Consider the following 20,867-nt stretch of genomic DNA (forward strand, 5'->3'; position numbering starts at 1 on the left):
TCTAGATGACCTTCTGCTATGTGCCCAAGTTGCATTGACATCCTTTTATTGATGCACAACTGTCAAGGACAATCTTGCCGGACTTAGACTATTAAACCCATGTCACTGCAAGGTACGCCTCATGGCTTTCCTAGAAGTTTGTCTTAGGAACCCTTCACATTTATCCGGTGGTCTGGCTCAGTTTCCTTCCGGCACTTTGCTACTGTGTCACAGAGAAACTGATGTTTGAACTGATGCTGTTTTTTGGAATTGGACAGTTCAAACCATCCGGCTCTTGAATGTGGGTGCTGGATTGCCAGACATGAAGGATGGCAGAACGTATCTTGCGGCATTCTTCTGTCCATTGTCTTCAACAACTGATGGGTAATAAAAAAAAAAAAGGATAGGACACCTGATGCATTTCTGCAAACAGTTGTGTCATTACGTTTCCCCAAATTAAGGATGCTGAACCACATATGTGAATCTAGCCTTAGGTCTCATTCACATGCTCAGTAATTTTAAGGAACATATATTATATTATGTCCACAATTCACAAAAAAATTGTCCGTAGTGCATCCGTAATACGTATTTTTGGCAGATCTGCAGAAAATGGGAAGGCAATAGTTAAATTAACGTGATCCATATTTTTTTCGGCTGTTATGGATGTTTATTCTGTAAAAATTATAAATCCGCAAAAATTCACGAACGCTCACATAGGTGAATCTTTGCCAAAATAGCGACCTGTACTAGTACATATCCTATTTTATTGTGGCCCGGATTGCGGATTTGTACAATTATGGACAGTGTGAATAGCCCAATAGAAATAATTGTGCCTTAAATTTGTGGATACTTTTCTAGATTGTGTGAATAAGGCCTTACTTGCCAACCTTTGTACTGCTAAATCTCTTAAACCACTGTGGCATGTTGCTGCTAAGATGCCTAGCATGCCACCCAATGCTTTCCTCTTGGATCAACCACATGGTTCAGGAACTAAGCCACATGCTATAAGAACAGCTAGAAATGTGTTTTAAAAATCCTGCAGCAGTCTACCTGTGGTCAACTACACTCAAGACACTTATGAATGGCAAATATTGTCTTATCTTGTGAAAAGGAGACATCTCTCGTAGGATTGTGGCATTGGTCACAAGTTGTCAGGTTTCAGTTGTTCATAATGTAGTGAGTGGTCATTGCATTTAAAGAGTGGTGTGTGTGATGTGTAAGTCAGGGCAGATAGAGGTGATCTGGTCTAGTGGGCAGGGCATGTCCAAGAGAGGGCTGCAATAAGGTGGTTGGTTACAGAGGATTCTAGTCTGACCCATAGCTTGTTATGACCATGATTGTACCAGCCATTTATTCATACATCATTTACATTAGGCTAAATCTGGTCTTAATTTTCAGTTTTGTCTTATATGTTCAAAGTTGCTAATAATAATTATGCTGATTATTACAACTTTAGCTTTTATTTATTGTATCATATCATGCTGGTAGTTGATTATTATGATCTACTATTATATTACTATTATATTTTATTTTATTATTATGTAAATCCAGATAATTTAACATCTATATGAGCCAGCTTCCCTGAAATGGGAAATCATTTACAGTCTTTTCTTGGTATTTTCAATGGTGACATTTTGAGAGTGGTTTTGGCATTTAGATAACAGACTACCATACAGTGCATTCCATGAAGATGTATACGACCTGCTACTTAATTCAAGCCTCTTTTTAAGACTTTGAAGTTTACCCTTTGTATCACTGCTTTAACCTTACTGTGCAGAAGACATAACAATAAGGACTCTGAAGTCATTGTCTTATTGATTTGTGCTGCAGTAAATATAAAGACATTTTCATATCTTATAGTGTGGTGAGAAAAAGGTTAATAGCCCAGGTGTACCTTCTAATTATATACTGTATGACAGTATGACATATAGAATGCTGGGAGCATTTTCCTACCTCTGGTTGTTATATTGTAGAACATTATATCCATTATACCCACTTATTACACTCCCAAATATTAGCTATGGGGAGAAATGTAAAAATGGTGTGTGGAATGGTCAATGCTGAGTCAGTGCTGTTTGGGGTATGATCAAATTTGTGTTGTGCTGTTTGTTATGGTTGCTATATATACGGTATACATATGGACAAAATGGTATACTGCCACACACCTGAGACATGCTTTTTCAGATCAATGGACTGTAGTAAGTGTATGATTGACAATGTTTAGGGTGCATTTACACAGAAAGATTTATCTGACAGATTTTGGAAGCCAAAGCCAGGAATGGATTTGAAGAGAAGAGAAATCTCAATCTTTCCTTTATGACCTGTTCCCTGTTTATAGTCTGATCCTGGGGTTTGGCTTCAAAGATCTGACAGATAAATCTTTCTGTGTAAACGCACCATTAGTCCAGCATATAATGTAATTTAGCAAAATGGACCAAATGTAGAACATTACGTTTGAACTGAATGGGCATGGCTTGGGTACTCAGCAGTATACAATTGAGGGAACTTAGCAAATGTAAACCAAGCCTAAGTTAACATATTGCTGCAATAATATCCAGTATAGCCAATCCTGTGTAAGTTAAACAGCCCGATGACCAGACTGATATATTTTACTTGTGTTGATACCTTGGTTGCTTACCATTAGGACAGAAAGGAGATTTGTGCAGGTAATGTGCTAGCTGACAGACCTATACTGCATACAATGGACCAGTCTAGATCAGGGCCGTATTAACAAGGACTGCTGCCCTAGGCACTTAACCTGAAGACGCCCCATATTCACTCACCAATTAGCATCAGGATTTTCTAGTTTAATTTCATATCATATAATTGATATCTGATCAGTCTCAGGCCATGTTTTTACATTTACTGTTCGACAACACATGCAGCCGAAACCAGACCCTCATGCAGTAACCAATAGGCATTCATTTCTCTACATGTAGAAACATTGTCTGAATCACATGGTTTTTCATGTTTTTTTAACATGACCTGAACAATTGAACAATTGACCATGATCTTTAAAACATGACCTGAACAATACCACCATACTGTGACTGGATAACACTGCCATACCAGACCTGACCAAGACCACTATACTCCCCCCTCGAAAATACACCAGATTTACTGCCAAGTCTGAGCGGGAGCCGGGAGACTAAAAAAAAAAAAAGTTGTTTCCTTTCCCCTGCTCCCTGGTGCTGCCACCCTGCAAGGTGCTGCCCTAGACACCGGACCACGGGTGTCTAGTAGTAAATACGGCCCTGGTCTAGATAGTGCCTTAAGGACTAGAGCCCATTTTTAAAATATGTATCCTTTTGATGCTTACAGTACATCCCCATTCAAGGGAAATAATCAGGGCAATGAATGAAAAGTCATATTGCTTAAAATTTCTCTACAGGCCTTTAGTGTACGCAGACTGGTCCATAGAGGAACCACTCTAAAATTTACAGCACTCCAAGCAATTTGGTGCTAGACACCCCAGGATATGTTTAGAGGTTTCGTGTAGATAACAGATACAGATTTATCAGTGTGTAAAATAGAAATCTGGTGTAAACTGATCATAGCAATCAAGCACACCCCAGAGCTGAACTCTGAGCTGTGATTAGTTGTTATGGCCGGTTTATGCCAGTTTCTATTTAAAACACCTTAATTATATTTAAGTATATTTAAAAAGTCTCCTGATAATAATAATGTGATCCTAGGATGTCATGCTGCAGGGAAATACACATCTAGGCTGGGTTCACACTATGTATATTTGAGGCTGTATTTGTGAGGCTGTATAGCAACCAAAACCAGGAGTGGATTGAAAACACAGAAAGGCTATGTTCACATAATGTTGTAATTGAGTGGATGGCCGTCATTTAATGGCAAATTTTTGCTGTTATTTTAAAACAACGGCTGTTATATTGAAATAATGGCAGTTATTTACCGTTATATGACGGCCATCCACTCAATTTCAACATTGTGTGAACAGAGCCTTTCTGTGTTTTCAATCCACTCCTGGTTTTGGTTGCTATGAGGACCTGACTTGAGGACCAAATACTGCCTGAAGTATACAGTGTGTGAACCCAGCCTAATTAGTCTGCACCCAGGTAGTGGAAATGAAAGAGATATAGGTTGCAATAATTTATCACCATGTACTTGCCATGTGGTAATATCATAATATCATTGTGTAATTCGTACTATATCTTTTTCATCATATCAAATAAAAGGATTACAGCCATTTATGGCTTTTTAAGTTTCAGTATTTCTTGTTCTGTAGCTTAAAAACGGACTCGATAAGCGTTAAATGTCATGACACAACTCAATCAATGTAGAGAGCATGCCATCTTCTGGCTGTTCAGTAAAAAGCAGGACATCGTCATACACCTAAATAGCTTCTAGACGGCAGCCATCACATTTCTCTGTATAAACTGTTTGGAAAGGAAATAACAGACTTGTTACTTGTGCCATGCATTGTTTCCTGGGGGATTGTGGCCAGATAAGAATTCATTCCTCCAATGTGTCTTAACCACTAAAAATTTCCAGCTTGACATTGAAGCCTCTGATCACGGCTAATAGTATATTATGTGTGGAGAGTTTTACTAGAAGTGCTGAGGGGTCTTATCTGAAATATTGTGTTTATGCATCTACCATGTGTCCAGTGAATAAGTGCAGGTGAAATGTCTTAAGGCTTTGGTCCCAGTCATAAATATGAATAGATTCACTAACAGCTTCTGCATTTATTACTGTATGAATTTGCCTAGATTTCTGATTCTAGTCACTGCAATACAAAGGCTGCTTATCATTTATCATTTTACAAAATTCTATTTTTTCTAATTTTGGTAGATTATAGCAATATTCAATACATATTTATAATACAATCCACATATAGTACAATGCTCAAATTATTTATTTATTATTATTATTATTATTATTATTATTATTTCTTATTATATGATTATGGTTCCATTAAATGTTATTTCTTTAATTATATTCCACATTTTGTTCGAAAGCAACCAAATGGGAATGTCCATTTCATGGCTGAAAGGTTTATTCACATAGGCACATTAGGACTATTAATTATTAATGGTTGCTCATTTTACTGAGTAGACCTGTGCACACACTCCGAATCTCACACATTAAAGTAACATTTCAGATAGGTAGAGCATATAAGAATGATCACACATTCACTTGTAATGTTTGGCCAAGGAGTCTGGATTTAGCTCTTCATTTTTTATTTAAACAAAATGCTTTTTAGATGTTTGTGCTGTTTGTGTATTCATTTTTAGTTTTTAATCTAATAGTTAATATAATCCTAACGTTTCTATGCTGATTTAAAACACAAATCTTGAGACATCATTTTTGAATAAATTTTCATAAAAGTCATGTGAATATTATATTTTTAAGCATCGTTTTTAGGATATTCTCAGAAATGAATGTCATGTTGTGAACAAAAATTTTAAAGAATAATATATATATATATATATATATATATATATATATATATATATATATGATTGAAGCTTTCTTGCAATTATGAGCTCTTTTGCTTCGGACTGTCTATGTTATTTTGTTGCTCTCATGTTTGTTGCTGCTATTAGTAGTTTACAGTTAATGTATTGTATTGTATCACGGATTATTATGATATTGTATAAATAATGGTGGTGGTAAAAAGAAAAAATGTTTTAGCCAACAAAATCAGGTGCCATGGTGGCAGTAATAATGATAATGTCAATGTGCCAATATGTCTGAAAACTAAGAACTAAAAATAAAACAAACACCAGTCAACCTGTCACAGGATTTATACTAGAAAATTGTACTATCCTGTGATGATAAATAAACAGATAACCCAAAATTAAAGACACTGTACACCTTTACCTTCTTTTCTTTCCTACACAAAGACAACTATTTTTCCACCCATCCCTTTTCCTGAGTTTTAGTTTAGGCTCTCCTCTTGGCTCTCCTCTTGGCTCTCCTCTTGGCTCTCCTCTTGGCTCTCCTCTTGGCTCTCCTCTTGGCTCTTTGGACTTCTTTTGTCTTCATAACTGAGTTGCCCCTAAATATTTTCCTTTACAGTTCTAGCAGAAATGTAAGTGACATATACATGTTAAAAGATGAGAGTCCTGAATTGCATATACAGTATATGAGTTGACAACCTCTGTTGGTGTTGGTGTTCTATGGTGTTCAGCACATTAGCAAGCAGATCATTTGAGTCCTGTAAGTTGGGACGTAAATCCTTCCTGGATCGCACTTGTTTATCCAGCACATTCAATAGCTTGAGACCTGGGGAATTTAGAGGCAAAACCAACATCTTGAACTCCAACCGCCATTTCTTAATCATTTTGGCAGTAAGTCAGGATGCATTATTCTGCTAAAAAGTCCACTGCCGTTAGGGACTACAGTTGCTATAAAGAGGTATACTTAGTCTGAAGCAATATTTAGGTAGGTAGTACGTGTCAAAGTAACATTCACATGAATACCATGACCCAATACTTACCAGCAGAAAGTATGTCAGATCATCACGCTGCCATTTCTGGCTTGATTTCTTTAAATAGTGCATGCTTGTGCTATCTCCTCTCCAGATAAGAGAGACACACAAATTGAACCATCTTTATTCTTTAATTCCTTAATGACCCATGATATGTATTTTTAATATGGGGACATTAAGGGTGTATGGTGCAGGCTAGAGAGCCAAACCTGCTTCATACCCAGCAGCTGCCAGCTGCTATAGCCGCCATTGAGCATTTTCTATTGCCAGCTATTTAACTGTTTACATGCCCCTGTCAAACCTGACAACAGCATTTAATCGACATCCAGGCCCGCTCAGACAGTCAGAGGCCATAGTAGGGGAAAAGGGGGACCGGATCAGCGGTATGCAGCCACCAGCACTGGAGCTGGGGAAGTAAGCGCATGTTATTTTTTTTCATCCTCCACCTCCCAGCACTTTTGTAAAAAATCAGTCTGCCCTGAAATCTCCTTTAAGTGACAGCTAGTTCATGTCATCTGTTTCTATAGAAGAGCTACTGTGGCAAAATTGATTGAAAGGTTAATTCTTAAAATGGGTCATGAGCATCAGGACTGGACAATTTAGCAATTGGAGAACGTGAAGTAGTCTTATTTATTATGTTTTCTTAACATTGTGATCTGAGAGGGTAGTGTTTCTCCTTGAAGAGTCTGCCAGCTGGCATAGGAAGTCTTATAGGTCAGACAATTCTCCAGAGGGCAATGTCCTGCTGGGAAATCTTGGATTCTGGCATTCATGTCAATGTTACATTGACATGTGCGGCCCACCTAATCCAGCCAAGTACGTCCCTGTCAGGACTGGTCAGGGCACATAAAGAAACAAAACACAGTAATCACTGAACTCAAGGAGATCAGTGAAAGAAATTCCAATGAGGTACTCAATCAAGAGTCTCCACTGATGCCCCCCAAAATTTAAATATGCAAACCAAGAGTCCGTGGAGCCTCGGTTGCGAGTTTCAAAACATGTGAATAGCCAGATATCTCTAGCCTGTTGCCAACAGGGTGCCTCTATGATAGGTAGCCCCTTAAGTCGCAATGCGAGCATTGGAACATAAATAGGGAAACAACAGGGTAAACCCTTTTTGTCAAAGTCTAACTCAAGGTGCGAGTATTGCAACATGACAAGGGCTTGCCAAGGCAGGCATCCATCCACCCACAGACAGCCGTTTTGGGGTATTTGCAAAAAAATTCCAATGAAAAAAATTCCAATGAAGTACTCAAATTTAAATATGCATACCAAGAGTCTGTGGACCCTCGATTGCGAGTTTCAAAACATGTGAATAGCCAGATATCTCTAGCCTGTTGCCACGGGGTGCGTCCATGAAGGGGAGAGCACCCCACCACCCTGATTGGTAGCCCCTTAAATCACACTCGGTTGCGAATATTGAAACATAAATAGGGAAACAACAGGGTGGTCCATTTTTGTCAAAATCTAACTCAAGGTGCGAGTATTGCGACATGACAAGGCTAGAGATATCTGGCTATTTCCGTGTTTTGAGACTCGCAACAGAGGCTCCACGGACTCTTGTTTTGCAGGGCACATAAAGGTAACTCACACAGACAGGTGAAGCCCTGATGGTGTCCCACACCCATTGTCCCTGCCTACTTGTCTCAAGACAACCCTAAATGATGGAGGACAGCTTGGAGAAATTCCCTGCACTGGAATAAGGTGGCGCGTAAGATGAGGCAAAAGACATGACAAAGACGAACAGACACAATGGTGGATAGTTGGCAACAAACAGGTCAGGACCAAGAGAATCAAAATACAAACCAAAACACAGAGCCAAAGAATAGTCAGAAGCAAGCTGAGGTCAAGTTAAACAGGAGTTCAGGTCTAGAAGTGAAATATAGACACAACAAGTGAAATCCTATAGCTGGCGTCAGGCATAGGAAATGCCTGAGTTTTAACTGATACAATGTCCAGGTCACAGAGATGATTGGAGCAGAGAAACAAGGAACCAGACAAGAGGACCAGGCTATCAGTCACTATATAAGGGAGGGTGTAACTGTTTATGTAGCCGGTGGCCAGGGTTCGGAACCATTGCTTTATCAGGTACAATCATGACAAACCCTTATTGGTAATGGTATTTCCTAAGCGTTTTTCCAAAAAATGCCAAAATTGGCACATATTTTGGCTCAAAAACACTGTTGTCAAATGTTAGCAAATAGTCAATAGGGGAATATGAAAAATCATACCTACATGGCGTTTTTGTGTTTGCCATTTTTTCAGGGCATTTTGCTGTTTTTCTGCCCTTTGGCAGCTTTGCAAAATGGCAGCAGGCTGAGTATTTTGCTTTTTTTTTCAAACAAATTGTGGTGTTTTTCATCAAATATAGATAATTAGAGATGAGCAGTCTGGGTCCTTGCCTCCATGTTCAGGTCCCCAGAACCAAACATGTACAGTATCCCTCAGTAAACAAATAGCCTAAGGCCCAAAGGCCTGGGGTACAGAAACCCCCTTGGCTGTGACTTAACCCGGTTAAAATGTAATTTAATTATTCTAATCTTAAATAAAATGGCAAAGAAATTGTGATTTTATAACATGGTCCCAAGTGTGTATAAATATTATTGCTTGGCTGGAGGGGACCTTCTCTTTATAGGCTTGTCTGCAGTATTGCACTTAGACTTAGACACTGGGATCACTATTTAAAACACAGGCCTGTAGAGAGGGAGTCCCCTGCAGCCATACAATATTATTTATAGACACTTTGGACCGTGTTTTTAAATCCCCATTTCTTTGCCAATTTAGTTAATACAGTGGTACCTCGGTTCTCGAACTTAATTGGTTCTGGAAGTCAGTTTGAGAACTGAGCAGTTTGAGGACTGAGCAGTGTTTTCCCATAGGAAATAATGTAAATGTGTTTAATTGGTTCAAGCACCCACCAATAATTACCTACAGTTCCTATATATTACATTGAAAAGTGCTCAGTTTAATCTCTACAGTACTGTATAGAGCATCACTATACTGTACAGAACATTATACACAAGAAACATTGAACAAAACCAGCAATTATAGTACAGTAGTTAATAACTCCTCACTCATCCCTTACTGTATAGTGCCCCCCCCCCATCCTAGCACTGTAAGGGATAGGAGATGGTGGTGCACTGACTGTACTACTACTGTACTGTATATGCACTCCAGCAGTCTTATATAGTACTGTACTGTATGTGAAGCCTCACCACTGCTAAACTCGTCAGGTACAACCCACCATCCACACTCACAAAAACATTCAGATACCGAGTACTTCAACACTGGGTGCTCAAAAAGTGTTTGAGAACCAAGCAGAGTTTGAGAACCAAAGCAAATTTTCCTTGAAAATACAGTTTGAGAACCAAGCAGTTTGAGAACCGAGGTACCACTGGTATTAGAATAAAAGTTATATTTTAACTGGAGGAGGTCATAGCCAAGGGGGTTTCTGTACCCCAGGCCTTCAGGCCTGAGGGTATTTGTTTACTGAGGTATATATTTTTTACCCCCAATCCACCTAAGAGAGCAATAGGTGTTATATCAAAACCAAACATGGACTTCAGCATGGAAGTCTGTGTTCGGGTTCGGCGTTTGGGTTTGAAATAAAGCTTGTTGAAAGGCTGTTGAGCAGCCAATCAACAAGTTTTAAGTCTGTGGGCACTTCCACAGCCACCCATTTGTGAAGAGAATTATTACTTACCATCCTGCGCTTCAGTATTTTGTCTTCACCAGACCTGCACAAAGTGGTTGCTATGTTACTGAGTCCACTACTCAGTCAGGTACCTGAAGCTGACTTTTTTTTCAAGATCGGCCGAACTTGTAAAACCCAAACTTCCATGGGTCCCTTCATCTTTTCTTATAATAATAACACAGATAAAATGGCAAAAATTAGAAAATAATTTACACTAAAATAAGAAAATAGAAATATAGAAGCTTGTCGGCAGAAAAAAAACATTGGGTCCATCTAGTCTGCCCTTTCAGTGTTTCCCTTCTTATTATCTTAGGATAGATATATGTTTATCCCAGGCATGTATACATACAGTTATTGTAGATTTACCAACCACATCCACATCTGCTTGAAGTCTGTTCTAAGCATCTACTACTCTTTCAGTAAAATAATATTTTCTCACATTGCTTTTGATCTTTTCCCTAACTAACCTCAGATTGTCCTCTTGTTCTTGAGTTCAGTTTTTTTTTTTTTACTAAAAACCTTTCCCTCCTGAACCTTATTTAGTCCTTTTAAATACTTAAATGTTTCAATCATGTCCCCCCTTTCCCTTCTTTCCTCCAGACTTCACAGATTCAAATCCTTAAGTCTTTCCTGATATGGTTTATGCCTCACACCCTCCACCATTTTTTGTAGCCCGTCTTTGGACTCAATTTTATCAATGTCCTTTTTTAGGTGAGGTCTCCAGAACTGGACACAGTATTCCAGATGTGGTCTCACCAGAGCTCTATACAGCGGGATCACAATTGCCAGAAAAAAAACATCAAAAAGCAATTTTTCTGTTTTTTCAGCAAAATGGTAGTAATCTGTTTTAGCAGGAAAATGCCCCTTGCCACACTGCAAAAATTTTTTAAAATAGTTTGTGAAACGTGACAAATAGCGTAAGGTGTTGACTATATGTTCACTGGATCTCACCTATCTACGGGATGCACAGGAAAAACAAGTCTAATCTATAAAGCTCCCACTTTAACCCCTTCCCCAAATATGACGTTCAGGGACATCATGAAAAGCAGTGCCAGAACGCATCATGACGTCCCTGGACGTCATGCTTTTCCTGCCTCCCCCCTCTGTCCCTAGTTGAGATCGAGCAGCAGGAGGAGGCTGTGTCACACAGCCTCCTCCTGCTGCCACTGCCCAGAGAGGAGCCGCGCTCCCCTCAAGCAGTTAACCCCATAGACGCCGCGGTCTGTGTGACCGCAGCGTCTATGGGGAGATATGCTCCCCCTGCTGATCGGGTGCCTGGGAGGAGGCTGCGGCACATGCTGCTGCGATCCCCCCAGGCTCCTCTTCTCTGCTTTCGAGCCCCCCTGCGTGGCCACCCCCTCCCCATGTTTCCCCATCCTCAGCCGGCCCCTCCTGCCGATCGGGTGCCTGGGGGGAGGCTGCGGCATATGCTGCTGTGCTCCCCCAGGCTCCCCTTCTCTGCTGTAGAGCCCCCCGTGTGGCCGCCCCCTCCCCGTGCTCCCCCGACTCCCTCTGCAATCTCCCCCCCCCCGCGGAACGGCGCAAGCAATCGCGCGACTCCGGGAGGGTATCCATAGCAACCCAAACGCTTTCCAGTGCGTCTGGGCTGCTATGATTTCTAATGATCAGGCCCCTGCACTGAGGCAGGGACCTGATCATTTGAATGATCTGTCAGTGTGTAACACATACATACATACATAATTAAAGAAATAATTTATTACAATAAATAAATTAAATAAATACATAATAAATTATATATATATATATATATATATATATATATATATATATATATATATATATATATATACCGTGTTTCCCCGAAAGTAGGACCCCCCCGAAAGTAAGGCAGGGTGAGGGTTTCGGGGGGGTCCGCCAATGTAGGGCACCCCCCGATTGTAGAGCAGGGTAGCTGGGAGGGGGGAATGTAAGGCCGCATATGGGTGGGGTCCCTGGGGAAAGTACAGGAACTGCTACGGTACCTCGCTCCATCCAGGAGCCGCCCGTATTCCGCCTTCAGTAAATGGCCTGCGGCGCATCCTGCTGCTCGAGCTGCGATTGGCCAGTCAGCTCGAGCTGCGATTGGCCAGTCAGCCGGCTCGCAGCTGATTGGCCGAACGTCACCTCGTCAGCCCGGTACCGCAGAGGAATCGCGTTGAGACAGAAGAAAGGTAAGGTGTGTATGTGTGTCTGTGGAATGAGAAGGAACAGGGGAAATGGAGGGGAATGAATAAGAAGAAGGATAGGAAAGGAATAAGGAGGAGTGGGAGGAAGCATGAGAAATCCAAAGGATCAAAGAGGAATAAGGGGGAAATGAATGGGGATGTATACAGGAGAGGAATATGGAGGAGCGAGAGGAAGCATGAGAAGTACAGGGGGAATGAGGAGGAATGACAGAAAAAAGGAAGGGGAATGACTAGGAGGAAAAACAGTAGAGGAATTTGGAGAAGTGAGAGGAGGCATGAGGAGAAGGCCAGGTGGGGGTGGGGGGGGGTCAAAAGGAACGATAGGGAAATGTAAGGCCTCCCCCGAAAGTAAGGCAGGGTGGGACTTTTGGGAGTAAAATTAATGTAAGACAGGGTCTTACTTTCGGGGAAACACGGTATATATATATAATACACACATTCCCCATCCCCCCCCTTTATAAATGATCCCCTATAAATAAGATACACATGTTTGGTATCGCCGCGTCCGTAATGACCCGGTCTATTAACACGTTACATTAATTATTCCACCCGATTAATGATATAAAAAAAAAAAAAAAAAAACTAACCTATTAAAAAGTCTCATGTACCCAAAAGGTGTACCACTAAAAACGTCAGCTTATGCCGCAAAAAAAAAAGCCCTCACATAACTCCATTGGTGAAAAAATTTAAATATTACCACTCTTACAATATGCAAGACACAAACAGTATTTATAGTATAAATGCCATAAACTATAACAAAAGCTATATAACATGGATATCACTGTAATCGTACCGACCTGATGAATAATGATAACATGTCATATGTGACGTATAGTAAAGGGCGTACAAAAAAAATGATGAAAAACAGCTGCTAAATTGTGTTTTTTATTCATACCACCTCATAAAAAATAATTAAAAAATGATCAGGGTATCACATGTCCCCCAGAATGGTACCGATGGAAATGTCAACTTGTCTTACACAAATATTTTGGCACCGCAAGTCCTCTGTGACATGGTATAATGGCTAAAAAAAACTCTGAAATAAAAAAGAACCCCAAAATTCCCCAGGTCTCTGTCATGTCTGCGGCCTGTGGTTGAGTCAGGTGACGCACTGCGGCCACATATGGGGGATTTCTAGAAACATTGGAATATGGGGAATAAATAGTGAGTGGTATTTCTCGGTTAGTATTTTCTGTGTAAGAGGAAAAAAATGGATTAAAATGGAATATCTGCCAAAAAAATTAAAATGTTAAATTTCCCCTCCAACTTACTTAAATTTCTGCGAAACACCTAAAGAGTTAATACACTTATGAAATGTTACTTTGAATACTTTGAGGGGTGCAGTTTTTATAGTAGAGAGACTTATGGGGGTAACTACCATACAGGCCCCACAAATCCACTTCAGAACTGAACTGGTCCCTAATTAAATCAGAATTTGAAATTTTCCTGAAAATTTGAAAAATCGCTGCAAAATTTCGAAGCCCTCTAACATCCTAACAAGTAAAAGGACGTTCACCAAATGACGTTACCATAAAGCAGACATGATGTAGATGTTGCAGTAGTAATTAGTTCATGTGGCATGACTATCTTTCTTATGAAAAGTGAGTTTTGAATATACAGAAACATACGTTTTTCAAATTTTTCAACCAAAGTATACCACTAAAATAAAGAGGAATATGTCATGAAAAAACAATCTCAGAATAACCGCAATAGTTAAAAGCATCACAGAGTTACCACTACATAAAGAGAGACAGGTCAGATTTGAAAAATAGGCCCTGGTCATTAAGGCCAAAACAGGCTGCGGAGGCAAGGGGTTAAAACTAACAGGACCTGTAACATGCCTGGGATAAACATATATCTATCCTAATATAAATAAATACACTACCGTTCAAAAGTTTGGGGTCACCCAAACAATTTTGTGTTTTCCATGAAAAGTCACACTTATTCACCACCATACGTTGAGATGAATAGAAAATAGAGTCAAGACATTGACAAGGTTAGAAATAATGATTTGTATTTGAAATAACATTGTTTTTACATCAAACTTTGCTTTCGTCAAAGAATCCTCCTTTTGCAGCAATTACAGCATTGCACACCTTTGGCATTCTAGCTGTTAATCTGTTGAGGTAAGCTGGAGAAATTGCACCCCACGCTTCTAGAAGCAGCTCCCACAAGTTGGATTGGTTGGATGGGCACTTCTGGCGTACCATACGGTCAAGCAGCTCCCACAACAGCTCAATGGGGTTCAGATCTGGTGACTGCGCTGGCCACTCCATTACCGATAGAATACCAGCTGCCTGCTTCTGCTGTAAATAGTTCTTGCACAATTTGGAGGTGTGTTTAGGGTCATTGTCCTGTTGTAGGATGAAATTGGCTCCAATCAAGCGCTGTCCACTGGGTATGGCATGGCGTTGCAAAATTGAGTAATAGCCTTCCTTATTCAGAATCCCTTTTACCCTGTACAAATCTCCCACCTTACCAGCACCAAAGCAACCCCAGACCATCACATTACCTCCACCATGCTTAACAGATGGCGTCAGGCATTCTTCCAGCATCTTTTCATTTGTTCTGCGTCTCACAAACGTTCTTCTTTGTGATCCAAACACCTCAAACTTGGATTCATCCGTCCACAACACTTTTTTCCAGTCTTCCTCTGTCCAATGTCTGTGTTCTTTTGCCCATCTTAATCTTTTTCTTTTATTGGCCAGTCTCAGATATGGCTTTTTCTTTGCCACTTTGCCCTGAAGCCCAAAATCCCGCAGCCGCCTCTTCACTGTAGATGTTGACACTGGTGTTTTGCGGGTACTATTTAATGAAGATGCCAGTTGGGGACCTGTGAGGCGTCTGTTTCTCAAACTAGAGACTCTAATTTGCTTATCTTCTTGCTTAGTTGTGCAATGTGGCCTCCCACTTCTTTTTCTACTCTGGTTAGAGCCTGTTTGTGCTGTCCTCTGAAGGGAGTAATGCATACCGTTGTAGGAAATCTTCAATTTCTTAGCAATTTCTCGCATAGAATAGCCTTCATTTCTAAGAACAAGAATAGACTGTCGAGTTTCAGATGAAAGTTCTCTTTTTCTGGCCATTTTGAGCGTTTAATTGACCCCACAAATGTGATGCTCCAGAAACACAATCTGCTCAAAGGAAGGTCAGTTTTGTCGCTTCTGGAACAAGCTAGACTGTTTTCAGATGTGTGAACATGATTGTACAAGGGTTTTCTAATCATCAATTAGCCTTCTGAGCCAATGAGCAAACACATTGTACCATTAGAACACTGGAGTGATAGTTGCTGGAAATGGGCCTCTATACACCTATGTAGATATTGCACCAAAAACCAGACATTTGCAGCTAGAATAGTCATTTACCACATTAGCAATGTATAGAGTGTATTTGTTTAAAGTTAGGACTAGTTTAAAGTTATCTTCATTGAAAAGTACAGTGCTTTTACTTCAAAAATAAGGACATTTTAATGCGACCCCAAACTTTTGAACGGTAGTGTATTATAATAATAACAACAGTAATAATAATAATAGGAAATAATATAAGGGAGCTAGATGGACCTGGTAGTCTTTTTCTGCCAGCAATTTTCTGTTTTCATGCTGCTAACATTTTGGTGCCAATTATCACAGGCCTCAATGGATCAAATCTATACATTGCTTTTTGATTTCTCAGTCTAAAGACTCTGACAGCCTCTGCAACATGTCAGGGCCATTTTTATGTAAATTATTTGCTTCTTTTTTTTATAAATGATTTTTTTTTTTTTTTTTTTACGGAGCAATGTTTGCTGTGGAGGTCTATGTGGCAGCACCAAGAATATAGCCATTCTTCTGCTTTCTGATTTATGTGAGTCATTACAATATCTGCCCTGTGCTGTTATATATATTAGGAAATTGTTTTCCAATTCACTGTGTAGTTTTGGTTATGTATTACATATTATCTAAAACAGTAGAGTAAGCAAACTAAACATGAAAGGAAGGCCTTGTACTCTCATTCGATTGTCCTTGCATGTAGCCAATGTATGTGATAAACAAATTAAGAGAAAAAGGAAGAGAAAAAACTAATGAGGTAGTCACAGAATGAAACATTTGAAAGAATTAAGTACAGGTCTGAAGTCTTGCTTTCTGCTGGTGTCATGCAGTTTTAGTAGTTTAAATTGTGATTATTTTCCCCCATCTCGGCTTCTTTGAAAAGTAATTGTAGATTGGAAATTGCAGTATTTAAATAATTCATGGCAGAAAAAAACATAAATCCAGAGGAAAGTAGCAAAGGTATACAGTCAGCCATTAAAGTACAAAGAGAAGGGTCAAATCAGTTCTAGCTATCCACCAGGTTGTTGCCTCTCCTGGAGTACTTCATTAGGCTTGTCGGATTATTTTGCCCTGGGTTGTTTTAATACATTAAGAGTTGTTGTCCTAGCGGTATAGTAAAACACACTGTGCTGAGAGTACTTTTACAGCATTCCTAAATGGTATTTGAATAATGAAAAGATTTTCAGGGGCTTTCATTTGTCTTAACACATTTTGGTGCTTCAGTGTAACTATTGTTTTACATGTGTACAATGGGCAATGAGTCTCTCACTACCACCAGCAAAAAGAAATCAATTGTACAATATATCATGACTATCAATCACATATTAAATTTGGCTTCACAATATTTGCTTATGCTATGTTTTCACTTGGGCCCCGTTCCTTAATATTTCCCCCAACTAATGATCCTGGGTTAATGTTTTGGGCAAATACATGAAATCCCCATGAATCCCAAAGACCTCAGACTCATACCCAACACTCACAGTTTCAAGTGTGTCCTGAAGACTCATCTCTTCAGACACGCTTATAACATTCCCTAAACTTGTTTCCCCTTCTGTGGTCCCCTCACTTTCTACTCTATATCTTCGATGGTTCTATGCACTTTACCCTTAGGGGACACAGCCAGTTTTCATTTTTGCGCATTCATTTTCCTCCTTGTGTCTATAAGGCCATAGCTCTTGCATTTTTCCACCTAGAGACCCAAATGAGCGCTTATTTTTTGCGCAACTAATTGTACTTTGCTATGGCAGATTTTTGCCTAAAATGTGCTGGGAAACCAGAAAAAAATTATATGTGTGGTGAATTGAAAAAAAAATATATGTTTTTTTTTTTTTTTTTATTATTTGGGGGGGGGGGGGATTTTTACTCCATTCGCCCTAGGGTACAACTGACTTGTTATATATGTTCCTTAAGTTGTGACGATTACAACGATATATAACATGTGTAACTTTTATTTGATTTAATGGCTTGTAAAAAATTAAAACCTTTTAAAGAAATTATATGTTCCTTAATATCGCTCCATTCCCAGGCTTATAGCGCTTTTATCCTTTGGTCTATGGGGCTGTGTAAGGTGTCATTTTTTGCGCCATGATGTGTTCTCTCTATCGGTACCTTGATTGTGCATATACGACTTTTTGATCGCTTTTTATTACAATTATTCTGGATTTGATGTGACCAAAAATGCGCAATTTTGCACTTTGGAATTTTTTTACGCTTACGCCGTATACGGTGTGAGATCAGTAATGTGATAAATTAATAGTTCGGGCGATTACGCATGGGGCGATAGCAAATATGTTTGTTTATTTATTTATTTTTATTTATAAAATGGGGAAAGGGGGGTGATTCAGACTTTTATTAGGGGAGGGGATTTTGTGTTATTAAAAATACATTTTTCTTTTACTTAACACATATACTAGAAGCCCCCCTGGGGGACTTCTAGTATATGCACTCTGATCTCTCATAGAGATCCATGCAGTATAATTATACAGCCGAAAGCAATAGAATGCCGAGTCGGGATCAGCGCCATCACGGCGCAGACCCCGGCCCTGGATGGATGCGGGGATCGCCCCCCAACCGATCCCCCACTAGACCACCAGGTATGCAGATGAGCAAGTATTTAGAAGCAGCTGTCAACTTTGACAGCTGCTTCTATGTACTTAAATAGCGGGCACGGCGATCGGACCGTGCCAGCTAATAGCCGTGATCCCAGGCTACATGCAGCACCCGGGATCGCGCGGCACCCGGGATCGCGCGACCACCCTCTGAACTCCCATAGCGGCACCAGGACATTCAGTAACGTCCTGGTGCAGCTATGGGTTAATATGTTTTACCTGTAATCAGTACTTGGTGTGTTCTCCTGTTCTCTCTTACATTGGCTGGACCACGGGCTAATAAAGCACTTGTGCCTCTCGTGTCACCCCTAGTTGTAGTCTGTAAGCTTCAGTGAGCATGTCTCGTATTCACTTTGTATTTCTATCTATATCTATATCATAAAAATGAAAGTCTGTCTGTCTGTCCCGCATAGACTTTCAAACGCCTGAACCGTTTGACCCCAAATTTGGCAGACAGATACATTGGGTGCCCGGGAAGGTTATAGCGAAGGTCCCGTCCCCGCCAGATGTACAGGAGGGGAGGGGGATGCGGAAGACTGCCCCATAGAAATAAATAGGAAAATCTCCACACTGCACACACAGGTGATATAATTAGTTCTGTAGGTCTCCAGCAAAAACGGCAGTTGGGAGCCTTAGCAACCAATAGGATTACTACTTTCATTTTAACAGGGAGCTGGAATCTCATTGGTTGCAAGGGAAGCTGCCTCACAACAGATCCACAGAAATAACTGGTAGACCCCCTACTTCATCTATACAGTATACGTATACAGGACCCCCTACTCCAGCTATACAGTACATGTATACAGGAGCCCCTACTCCATCTATACAATACAGGTATACAGGGCCCCTACTCCATCTATACAGTAAATGTATACAGGACCACCTACTCCATCTATACAGTACATGTATACAGGGCCCCCTACTCCATCTATACAGTACATGTATACAGGGCACTAAACCGGAAGACGCCCCATCTTCACTCACTAATTAGCATCAGGATAGGTAGATTGGTAGATAATAACTCCAGATGTCACATTTAACACCACCACACCAGACCTGACCAATACCACATTACTGTGACTGGATAACACTGTCATACCGCCATACTGTGACTGGATAACACTTTCATACCAGAACTGGCCAATACCGCCATACTGTTACTGAATAAAACCGCAACACCAGGCCTGACCAATACCACCATACTGTGACTGGATAACACCGCCACACCAGACCTGACCAATACTGCCATACTGTGACTGGATAACACTGACATACCAGACCTGACCAATACCACCATACTGTGACTGGATAACACCGCTATACCAGACCTGACCAATACCTCCATACTATGAATGGATAACACCGCCACACCAGACCTGACCAATACCGCCATACTGTGACTAGATAACACCGCCATACCAGACCTGACCAATACCGCCATACTGTGACTGGATAACACTGCCATACCAGACCTGACCAATACCGCCATACTGTGACTGGATAACACTGCCATACCAGACCTGTTCAATACCACCATACTGTGACTGGATAACACCGCCATACCAGACCTGACCAATACCGCCATACTGTGACTGGATAACACTGCCATACCAGACCTGTTCAATACCGCCATACTGTGACTGGATAACACTGCCATACCAGACCTGACAAATACCGACACACTGTGACTTGATAACACCGCCGTACCAGACCTGACCAATACCACCACACTGTGACTGGATAACACTGCTATACCAGACCTGACCAATACCGCCATACCAGACCTGACCAATACCGCCATACTGTGAATGGATAACACTGCCATACCAGACCTGACCAATACAGCCATACTATGACTTGATAACACCACCATACCAGACCTGACCATCATACCATGATACATATACATACATTGCCACACCAGACCTGACCAATACTACCTTACCCCCCTTCAAAAAGACTAGATTTTCTGCCAAGTCTGAACAGGAGGTGGAAGACTAGAAAAATAGAAAAAATTTAAAAGTTGTTTCCTTCCCCCTGCTCCCTGGTGCTGCTTTCATGCAAGGTGCTGCCCTGGGCAGACCACGAGTGCCTAATGGTAAATACGACCCTGCAGGTATACAGGACACCACAGGTATACAGGACCCCAAAACTATACACTACAGGTGCACGGGACCTCCACCAACTATATACGACAGGTATACAGGACTCCAAACTATACACTACAGGTATACAGGACCTCCACCAACTCTATACTACAGGTATACAGGACCTCCACCGACTATATACTACAGGTATGCAGAACCTACACCAACTTTATACTACAGGTATAAAGCACCCCCAACAACTTTATACTACAGGTATACAGGACCCCAAACTATACACTACAGGTATACAGGAACTTCACCAACTATACATGACAGGTATACAGGACCCCAAACTATACACTACAGGTATACAGCACCTCCACCAACTCTATACTACAGGTATACAGGACCCTCAAACTATACAGTACAGGTATATAGGACCCCCGAACTATATACTACAGAACACTACAGGTATACAGGACCCCAAAACTATACACTACAAGTATGCAGGACCTCCACCAACTATATACTGCAGGTATACAGG

Source organism: Dendropsophus ebraccatus, chromosome 5 (genome assembly GCF_027789765.1).
Source record: "Dendropsophus ebraccatus isolate aDenEbr1 chromosome 5, aDenEbr1.pat, whole genome shotgun sequence".
Lineage (NCBI taxonomy): Eukaryota > Metazoa > Chordata > Amphibia > Anura > Hylidae > Dendropsophus > Dendropsophus ebraccatus.